The sequence below is a fragment of the Natator depressus genome, chromosome 1 (assembly GCF_965152275.1).
Source record: "Natator depressus isolate rNatDep1 chromosome 1, rNatDep2.hap1, whole genome shotgun sequence".
NCBI classification, from domain to species: Eukaryota; Metazoa; Chordata; order Testudines; family Cheloniidae; genus Natator; species Natator depressus.
In genome coordinates this window covers 300,590,897-300,599,073 of record NC_134234.1, presented here as the reverse complement: position 1 = coordinate 300,599,073, position 8,177 = coordinate 300,590,897, and the positions used below count along the sequence as shown (strand labels likewise).

The following is an 8,177-nucleotide window of genomic DNA, read 5'->3' as shown; positions in this document are numbered from 1 at the left end:
TGTTAACAGACTTTTCCAGTAGCTGTACTGGCCTCAAATGCATCCCAAGTCTTCAGGGCAAATTAATCATTAAACACGCTTGCTTTTAAACCATGTATTATATTTACAAAGGTACACTCACCAGAGGTGCCTTCTCCAGCTTCCTGGTCCGGGAGCCCGCCTTGGGAGGGTTGGGAGGGTATTGGCTCCAGGATGATAAACAGTTCCTGGCTGTCGGGGAGAACAGTTTCTCCACTTGCCTGTTGTGCGCTATCCTCCTCCTCCTCATCATCATCTTCCTCATCCCCAAAATCCTCATCCCTGTTGTGTGAGACTCCCCCCTTGCAGGTGTCCATGGACAGGGGTGGGGTAGTGGTAGGGGCACGCCCTAGAATTGCATGCAGCTCATCATAGAAGCAGCATGTCTGGGGCTCTGACCCGGAGCAGCCATTTGCCTCTTTTTTTTTTTTGCTGGCTTGCCTGAGCGCCTTAATTTTCACGCGGCACTGCTGTGGGTCCCTGTTATAGCCTCTGTCTATCGTGCCCTTGGAGATTTTTTTCAAATATTTTGGCATTTCATCTTTTGGAATGGAGGTCTGATAGCACGGATTCGTCTCCCCATACAGCTATCAGATCCAGTACCTCCTGTTTGGTCCATGCTGGAGCTCTTTTGCAATTCTGGGACTGCACAGTCACCTGTGCTGATGAGCTCTGCATGGTCACCTCTGCTGATAAGCTCGCCACGCTGGCAAAACAGGAAATGAAATTCAAAAGTTCCCGGTGCTTTTCCTGTGTACCTGGCTAATGCATCTGAGTTGAAAGTGCTGTCCAAAGCCGTCACAATGGCGCACTCTGGGATAGCTCCCGGAGGCCAATACCATTGAATTGCATCCACTCTACCCCAAATTCAACCAGGTGATGTCAATTTCAGCGCTAATCCCCTTGTCAGGGAGGAGTACAGAAATCGATTTTAAGAGCCCTTTAAGTCAACAAAAATGGCTTTGTCGTGTGGACAGGTGCAGGGTTAAATTGATCTAACACTGCTAAATTCGACCTTAACTCGTTGTGTAGACCAGGGCTTAGATTCTCCACTCTATCTTGCCACCCAGACAAACTGGACTTTGTGATAAAAGGTCACCCAAACCAAAAACCACACCACATCAGGTTGCTCTCAGTCCCAACATACCAGTCACTTACCCCAGATCAATTGATTCTCTAGATCTTACACCAAAGACAATGCTGGTAGCCAATTCTATAGTAAACTAACTAAAGGTTTATTAGGTAAGAAAAGGAAGGGAGAATTATTGAGCCTCCCATATTGATCCACCACTGCTACTCATACCTTCACACCCTAGGTAACTGACAAGATTTGTAAAAATGACAGTTTACTTTTTTCAAAAATATGGTTACCTTCGTCTTTTATAGTTATACATGTTTCCTTTCTATAAACTTCCTAGACGTGGTCTACACATAAAACTGTGCTTGACCTAGCTACATCACTCAAGGCTGTGAAAAATTGTGCACCTTGTACACTGTAATTAGGTCGATCTAACCCCTGATGTAGACACAGCTAGGTCGATGGAAGGACATAGCCCTATAGTGGAGTTATGAAGTTCAGCAACCGTATTACTCAGTGGGTTAAGTAATGGCTGTGGCTGTTAAGTAAGGTTCCCAGATGGGTTACAATCTGGGTTCTCTATAGATGAAATGAAAGTACCTGAGGGGCATGAAATGAGGGAAACTCGTGGTTTCTCTATTTGACTTACATCTGTGGTGAGGACATCATTGTGCATCTGCAGGGAGTGATCTGGTGTAGAACATCAAGGTTGCCTCCTTCTAAACATATGCTGTACTGAATTGGGTTCCCCAAAATAACATCAGCCCAGTCAGTCTCATTCCCTGGTATGTGTGTGCAGGTAGTGTGCTTAATGTTCTGGAATGGTCACTTATGGTGCCATAAGTGCACATGAACTTTATGAACATGTAAGAAAACAAGCCTCCTCTTTGAAAAGCTTTGTTTTCCACAAGAAAATGCCTGTCACTTGTCCCCAGCAGACAGCTACAATAAGGGGGTGGCACTATAGCTTGTCCCTCCATCACAAGTTTGGTTGATGTAGCGACTTTATTGACTGTGGCTATTAGTTTCCTTTTGTAATTCCCATTTTTCAATTTCTTATGAGATTGACAGAGCTTTGTCACAGACAACTTACCTATCTCACGGAGATTCACAAAAAGAAAATGTGTGAAAACCTGAAATAAGAAGATTGTGTTGATAGCTTGTTGTAATGCAGGGAAATACAATATGTGCCGAATGTTACGAGACAGAACTTTAGAAACAATAAATCCATTACTTCTTTTCTTTGTGCTAAGGGCATATTTGACTTTGCTGTCAATGCCACTTGTAGTAGTGAAATGAAAACGAAATGTGTGCTCAATTTGCTAAACTTTGACTACTACTTAAAATATAGGCAAATGTATATATGAATATTGCTAATATATTTTTGTAGAGATTGGCCAGGATCAAAACCAGGGGTCAGGCACCTATGGACAATGGGGTTGCTCAAAATTCAAACTCACTTTCAAATTTTGCAATTTTTTTTAATAGACTAAACCAAAAGCATGGGTCTGAATACCCACAAACATTGAAGTGTTTGAAATCCAAATATGAATCCAAATTGTACAGTGTGACTCACCTCCCTCTCTCTCTTTTTATCTCTTCTTTACCCTCCTCTGTTCTTTTCCTTGATTTGTGTGCTGTAATATTGTGCCAGTTAACTCTAGTTTTTACACTAGATAGAGAGACAATGCTGAACAAATAGAGAGAAAATTTTCTTTGAGTATTCATTTCAATTAGAAAGTCAGTTAAGATTTTACCATTTGTGATGGGGTATACAAACCCCACGCGGGGCCAGAAGGGGTTAAAGGTCAATACTGGGCTCAGCTAGCCCCACCCCTCCAGTCCTTCAGAGCAGTGGTTCTCAAAGCCAGTCCGCCGCTTGTTCAGGGAAAGCCCCTAGTCTGCCAGACCGGTTTGTTTATCTGCCGCGTCGGCAGGTTCGGCCAATCGCGGCTCCCACTGGCCACGGTTCACCACTCCAGGCCAATGGGGGCTGCGGGAAGTGGCACAGGCCAAGGGGTTTGGAGTGTGGGAGGGGGCTCTGGGTTAGGGCAGGGGTTTGGAGTGTGGGAGGAGATTTGAGGTGCAGGTTCCAGGATGGAGACTGGGGAAGAGGGTTGGGGGGGGCAGGATGGAGTGAGGGGTGTGGGCTCCAGGCAGTGCTTACATCAGGTGGTACATGTCCCTCTGGCTCGTAGGCTCAGGGGCGGCCAGGTGGCTCCTGTAGGCACTGCCCCCACAGCTTTCATTGGCCACGGTTCCCAGGAGCCACATGGAGCCTGGGCAGGTAGGTATCCTGCCTTAGCCCCACTGTGCCGCTCACCAGACTTTTATTGGCCTATTCAAATCTCCCGGGTCGCTTTAAATAGTCACCAGGAGATCAATACTGATTCCAATAGACTCCGGGTGAATCCAGGAGGGTTGGCAAACCTAGTGTAATGGCAGCCTGCCAGCCACACTTGGGTTATACTCTGGCTCTCACCAGCCTTGGTTATACTTCAGGGTGACTCCAACTCACCCCCAGTCTTAGATTTCTGGTATCTCCAATACTGCCCACCCCTCTCCTGGACAATACAAGATATATCAGGTCTGTTATTCCTTTAAGAAAATAATATGCATACAACTTGCCACCCCAAATGGAGTTAACTAGATACTTCCATTTAAACAAACTGAATTTGATAAAATAATAAAAGGAATTTATTAACGACAAAGGGATAGATTTTAAGTGAGTGCAAGTAATTAGGCATAAGAGTGAGGAATGGTTAAAAGAAAAATAAAGATAAGATGTTTATTAATACCTAACTTAACAGATTATATCAGATTCAAGCAAAGTTTCTCACCACATGCTTTTAGCAGTCTTACTGACCAAATCCTGTAGGTCGGGGACCTCTTCTCTCAGAGTCGAGTGAATGCTTCCTTTGTCACTTCAGGTGCAGTGATTGCGATGGGCAGAGAGAGAGGGGTCCCTTGGGGAGTATGTCCATCCTTTTTATAGTTTCAGTCCCTCCCTTGAAAAACATTTCCAGCTGGGCACCCTTCCCATTTGATTACTCTGTTTACTGCTTAAATGCAAATTAAGCAGAGCCCACATTCCTTTGTTTAGGACAGACCTGTTTGCTAGCCTCAGTTTGGGAGGGCTGTGGGGTTTGCAACATGTGTTAATGACACGATACAGTGGTGTCTTATAACTTCACATACAGTGTTACCACCCATATTTTATCAGGTGTTACTGACCAGCAAATTATGAGCTTTCAAATGATACCTTACAAAGCATACTTTGTCCAAAGATTATTACAATAGCGTATAGGGTGTGAATACGGGGATGTATTCTGTCACAGAGGGTCACTCAAAGGGCCCCCTCAGAGGCTAAATGATGTTGACCCCACTGGATCGGAGCCCAGTGGAGTGGGCAGGCTTGGGATCCTCTATCACTGGCGCACTACTGGGGAGGCTATAACCATTAGGCCACCAAAGACTCAATTACACCATGTCTATGACCCTTTCCTGATTGTTTTTCATGAATGTTCAAGTGTTCGATTTCTGCTAGGTCATGGATTAGTAAACAGCAAATTTACAATTGTATGATCAAATGCCATATTTGAAATTTGAAATTCATGCTAATTTGGTGAATAAGGTTAGTTACAGTGGGCTAGATCCTCAAGTGCATCTCAACTCCAGTTAGTGCTGGAAACTATTTCCCACCATCTTTTTGCACCACCTCTCATCCTGATTTCTGAATTCCAGTTCAGTCCCTGATATGGTTTAGAGCAGCGACTGGTAAGCTCCAACTTGTGCTATCTGGAACACCCCAATAGGCCACTCCAACAGCCCAAGGTCGCTAGTGTGCAGAGTGCTCCATCCACAACCCCACCGACACCAGTAGGTTATGAGGGGCAGAAGCTGTTAGGGTAGCTGTCCCCTGTGGGCCACAAGATCAGCGTAAAGGGACAGTGTGGGGTCTGAGGATCTGGCCCCATGTAAAATAGGAATTGTTTGTTTGATTATAATATTTATAGTTTCAACATTCTGCAGACAAACAATATATTTATCCACCACAGTAATTCTTGAAGAAGGAACAAATACAAGAATTTCACAAAACTGTCCATGGACAATTCAGGAAGCGACAAAAAGTGACATTTTAATAAATTATTCATTGCAAATTATTCGCTCAGCTCTGATAGTGCAGATAGTTGAGATTGGCTGTTGCTTTCATCTTTGCTTTCTCACAAGGATAAGTACTGACTGAAGGGAATGTGAAAGATGCAATGAAAAACGCCTTCCCAATAAAATATAGACAGCATTGCACAATCCACTGCTGTTATACTCTGATGTAAAACATGCAGTACCAACAAAGCTAGAAATGTTTATAAAGCCGAGAAGTCTCTTAAGGCAGAACAAGGGTTTAAATAGTTTTTAGTACTTTTTCTTGTCTTGTCACCCACTCCAGCCCTGTGGCAGCTAGCTAGCTAATGTCCATGGGGAAAATGGTCCTTCTTGTCATGCACAATGACTTCAAATTTAAAACTTCAAAGCCTTTTAAAATATATTAAAAGCCATTTTATTTTGCCCCCTTTTCTTTCCACAATCCAGCAGGGCCCCTCTGTCTCCACATATTGCTGTCTGATTCGCTCCCTGTTTCCCATCGACCCCCCTATGGCACTTTATTTCCCACAGAGGATATTTTCTAAAGGGCCAACCTGTTCAGGAGCATATTATCTAGGTCAGTGGAGGATCCCAGCAGAATCTGCCATTCATAAAAGGGCTGTTTTCTGTCCCTTATATCGCTCTCTGTTTTCTGTACTGATTGGGTGCCTACTGTCATAGTCATGCTTTGAATCAAAGGAAAAGACTGATTGCCCTTCAAAGCTCAATGATGTTACTCCTAGATCAGCCCATAGGAATCATTCTAAAAGTAACATTCCCTATTTTAGCAACAGGGAAACTGAGGCACAGAGCTATAAAGTGGCTTGCGTAAGGTCATGCAGGAATTTTCTGGTACCTCTAGGAACAGAACCTAAATCTTAGAGCCTTAACTGCACAACCGTCCTTACTCTCCAACAATTAAATAGCTGCCCAGCCCTTCAATGAACAGTTATCTCATTAGTTGGTATGTCATTCTTTCCAGCTGAGTTTAGACTATCATGTGTTTGTGCTTTAGAATTTTTTGGAACTAGTCAAAAGACTGGCACGGCTGTTCACATGAGGGGCTTTTCTCATCCTCAGCAGTATTCCATGGACTTTTTGTGTTTGTTTACAACTGTGGTCCTGTAGCTTACATTTAGGGCTGCACCAAAATGCCAAAATTAGCAGATAAAAACAGTTGCAAAGATCGTTGGCACAAACACATTGAACGTATCCAAGATTTTCCTCTTAAAAGCTTAGATAGGCTTGAATCAGCAAATACTGTGCATCATCTTAACACTTGGACACAAAAGCAGAAATAATAACAAGCACTGGTTGAAGTGGGAAAAGCTGAATATGATACATTATCCAGCTGAAAAAACAGCCTGGAAATTTGCTTTATAAAACTCACCTTACAGAATTTCACCTAATAAAACCACATGCGTACACAGTACTAAATCTTGTTCAATTGCAAAGCATCATCACAGAATGCCATTTTTAATCACATTCCTGATGAACACTTTGTCCTATTTCGGAGGGACATGCACATTATTTATGAACAGATTTTCTTCTTTTTTCTTATGTTTACCTTTACTGTTTAAACTAAAATGGTTCAGAATAGGGATATGTGAGCCATCTGGGACAAAATCAGATTAAACATGAACCTTTGCCCAAAACTGGAACCAAACCCTAAATGAGTTTTTTGAGGTTTGAAAAAAATCCAGTGAGCTTTTTTAAAAAATGTATTTCTTATTTTCACACACCTCTATAATTGCAGGTTCCATTTGGCACTGACAGTAGAAGTGCTGAAAACAATTAGAAAGATTGTTCCTGTAGACTTGCCAGCCCACTTCTGCAGCCTCAAGAGGTATGGACTCTCTGAATACAGATCAGACTGCATGTTGTTTGTCCAAATCAAACCAACACTTTTCAAATCACAAGTCCAGAATCTATGTAATCTCAACTTTCCTGTACCCACAGGCCCTTCCAAAATACCCATGAGTGTCATGCTGGGAGATCATTGCATGGAAGATGATACATTGCATCATTCAATCCATGTTTCCACTTCTGCAGTGTCATATCTGTGAGTGGCACTGGACTCTCTCATATATATACTCCTAAAAATGTGTAAGCCATCTACCGTTTAGTAATGATATGGCTAGCAAAATGCCTGATTTCTTCTGAGCCCCCTCGCTCACCTGTGTTGTGAGAGGGCCGTATCTTTTTTTCTGAATTGCTGTATCCTGTCTCTTCTTTTTTTAAACCTCAATTTTATAGTAAAATACTAGGAATGACTTTGTGTAATATACTAGGAATGACCAAATTACCAAATTAATCCATGCAACAATTTGCTTAATTTTTAAATTAACAAAATTATATCTTTTAACCAAAAATAAACACTCTTTAAGATATTTACTGTTTAACACTAAGTAAATGTATTTAATTAAAAGCAGTTCCCTTTGTGATGTGTTAATTAGCAAACAACATAGACATACAATTTAGAGCTTTCTGCAGGCTACAGGTCATTCTTGGTTCAGGCAGGTCAGAATTTGCAGACTTACCGGTTAGCGAGTTTCCAGGTCTTGACGTACCTTGGCAAAGAGAGTCCCTTTGTAGTAGTCGGCCCTAGAGGAAAGTTGGAAAGGGTGTTGAGTGTGCTGCCCATTGGGTAATGTTTAGCATTGAAAAAAATCCATTGTGAAGGAGCTTGCAGAGCTGTACTATTGTGCTGAGGAGCTTTTCTGAAAGAGTAGAGTTGGTATAAAAGGACAGAATAATAATGTACTATATTGATTCTACATAAATGACAATAGTGATTCACTTTTTTCCTGTATTTTGTTTGTTTTCTGTGTGCATGCTTTCTACATGAGGACTGTTTCCATGATCTTTCGGAGTGATTCAGACACTAAGCACAGACCCGGTATAAATCAGAGATGAAGCTAATTGCTTTGATTAATTT

At 42.3% G+C, this 8,177-nt stretch overlaps 1 long non-coding RNA gene across 1 annotated transcript in view; it reads right to left on the bottom strand.

Annotated features, from left to right (window-relative positions):
- Window positions 1-2,701: 2,701 nt before the first annotated feature.
- The window catches only part of LOC141986968 (uncharacterized), a 7,081-nt gene continuing 1,605 nt past the window's right edge, over window positions 2,702-8,177 (bottom strand). The window contains exons 2-3 of the long non-coding RNA XR_012639412.1: window positions 7,780-7,843; window positions 2,702-2,786 (exon numbers count right to left, since the gene is read on the bottom strand). This is a non-coding gene — a long non-coding RNA (uncharacterized LOC141986968). The remainder of the gene's footprint in view (window positions 2,787-7,779; window positions 7,844-8,177) is intronic.